Raw genomic sequence first — 3,052 nt, 5'->3', positions numbered from 1 at the left:
GGTCCTTGATCATAGTCAGACCGTGATCATGGACGGACTGCCCTTCGCGCATCTTTGTCTTGAAGAGCCTCTTGGACACTTCAAAACGAGCTGTGTGACTCTGCTCACCATACAACACTTGCAGGTGTGCCAGTATGTCCCTAGCAGTCTTCATATTTTCATGCTGGCATTGTAGTTCATTGGACATGGATGCCATGATATAGCACTTGACCCTAGTGTCATCGTCTATCCACTTCTCATGCGTCGTACGCTGATCAGCGGTCGGACGTGTTGGTAATGCAGGGATGTCATTGTCGAGCACATAGCCTATTTTCTCGCAGTTCAAAACAATTTTGAGATTTCTAAGCCAGTTCTTGTAATTTGTACCGGTCAATCGGTTGGTCTCAAGAATACGGGTCAAAGGGTTTGAGGCTGACATTATGATCTGCAGAGAGTAAAGATTCTAGTTAGACTTTTGTACTTGATCCTTAATCTGTTCTAAGGACTTTTAGAACGAATGTACCCTCCACTATTTTCTCGAATCCCTTACACTCCCCTGGTAAGTAAACGGAAATCCTACGCGACTAGAATTTCTAGTAGGTACTGCGGTCTCACCAATCTACATGGCACCTCACCTAACAGTTATTGGTGATACATAGATGGATGAGTGTACAACTCTTGTACAATGCTTCTCAAGCATGTTGCAGTGCAACTTGGTCTCTAAGCCATGAAGACCTCACCTAACAGTTATTGGTCCCATTTCTTAGTTAAGTCAGACCCACCGCATAACCGTAGGAATAAAGTCGTCATTGGGTCCTCACCTAACAGTTATTGGTGCCCAATCCTACCTTTACCCTACAACATCTCATGTCTATAGAGAGGTCCAGCCCCCCGATGCAACTTGCCCACTGTGTCCAGCCGAGACAAATCAACATCAGAAAGACCTTAGCAGCTCTACTACAGTGGAAGACCTATTGACTTAATATTAGTTAATCAGGTCTTAGTGTTTGCAACTTGAGCTCTTCATAAGAGGAAATCGAACAATTGGCCAGGTAAGCAGGTGGGAGGCTCCCCTTACTCAGAGAGTAAGGTCCTAATTAAGTAACCACCTTTCATGCTTTCCTAGACACCAATTAGATCAATTAATCTAATATGACTTGCTCATGTTGGTTCACTCTCAACTTGATTGAGGAGGTTTTAATTTAGGTCTCAATTGGGTTTGCTACATTATATGTAAACCTATCTACCCGACTCTCATTCACATCACATGCAAACGGCACATTATAGGCAGTTATAATCGCAGCAATAATTAAAGCTAAACTTTAAGTAGGTGATGATCATGAATTCTAAATTAGGTCGTATTACAAGCACATGCACGTCAATCGATCAACTGGTCTTCAACTCTTGAATTGGTTCCAAGCCTCCTTGACTCGATCCTTGATCAACTCTTGATCCAATCGCCATCAACCGCTTAGATCACCTGTTCATCTCATGCCTTGTCTTCAACTTGATCGTTGACGTACATCACATCATAGAAATACAACCAGATGTAAAATAAAAATAATAATAAATTACATCTCCTTTTAGGAGGCACGCAGGCCTCTCAAAACATCAAATAAGATGCATGCAAGCATCTGAAAAATTACATGACATCACAGATCGCATCGCAGATCATTACATTTGATACCAAAAGGGTTTGAATCCTATGATCATCACCGCATGCAACAATTATACTTTTCAGATCTGAAAACTAATTGATTATCTCATGACATAGGTTGCTGATCATACTAATCATGATTCTAAACTTTGTAATCCAATTGACAATGCAATTAGAATCATCTTTTTATCACATAAAAATCAGCATATAAAAATCAGCACCCTAGAAAAAATCTGCATGCAGAAAATTTTCAGCATGCATGATCATTCAATTTTCAGATCTAATAAGCCTACTAATAATTAATCCTTACCTTAATTTACGAAGCCTAGGCTCTGATACCACTGTTAGAACCCGCCCATGCTGCTGATATTTCAAAACAAAATCAGATGGCAGCGGAAGGGGCATGTGCGGGATCGACGTTCATCGCATGAACGTCGTTTGATAACCGTTCGTAGTTAGGTAAGAATTAAAAACTTTTAAAATCTTTAGGAAGATCAGATCTTCACCTTGTGCGGGTAGATGATCACCGCAAACTGAAGTTCGTGGTTTAGGATGAAGGTTCGCTTGAAGCCGTTCAAGTGCCCGGCCTCTACGGGTATCCACACGAAGTAGAGGACCGATCAAAGCTTCCTTGTCTCCCCGGGGTGCTAGCTCCCTTGCAGAGACAACTTTGGATGGCTGATTTCCTCTCTATCAATCAACCCTTGATTGTGCTTGAGAGGAGGAAGAAGAAGAAGCAACCAAGGAAGAAGAACACAGCCCCTGCAGCCCTCTTTCTTTTTCCTGCGTTGGAAGGAAGAAGGGAGGAAGAGGATGCCGCCAACACCTTGGATTTGTTCTTCCTTGCTTGCGGCTGAACCAAGGGAAGAAGAGGGTGGCCACGGCTCCAAGGGAAGAGGAAAAGCTCAATCTAGGGCGCCGTCCCTAGCTCCCTTTTTATAAGTATGAAGGGCTCCTAACAATTAGGAGCCCTTGAGTTATTTCCAAGAGGGGCGCCGGCCCCTCTTGTTGCCGCACCCATGAACCCAAGGAGAAGGGGCTTGAGCCCCTCCTTCTTGTGTTGTCCTAATCCTCATCTAATGAGGATTGGGTGGCCTTAATTTGGTTTAGCCCTAATCCAATTACGGTTTAACCAAGGGTGAACCAATTTGGATCCAATCTAGGTAGGTCCTAATCCAATTAGAACTTAAATCAATTTTGACTCAATTGAACTCTTCAATCCTAATCCAATTAGGAGTCTTATTGATTCATTAGATTAATAATTAATTGTGACTTAAGAAACCCTAATCCAAATTAGGACATATTTAATTTTAGTCCTAATCCAATTAGGACTCTATTTGAATCCGAAGTCCTAATCTGATTAGGACTCTAGGAATCCTACTCCAAGTAGGAATCCGATTTTAATTCAAAACTCCT

This window comes from Phoenix dactylifera, chromosome 6, assembly GCF_051530095.1.
Source record: "Phoenix dactylifera cultivar Ajwa chromosome 6, Ajwa_hap1_PhDact_Kaust_v1.1, whole genome shotgun sequence".
NCBI classification, from domain to species: domain Eukaryota; kingdom Viridiplantae; phylum Streptophyta; class Magnoliopsida; order Arecales; family Arecaceae; genus Phoenix; species Phoenix dactylifera.
Note: the sequence above shows the minus strand (reverse complement) of the source record.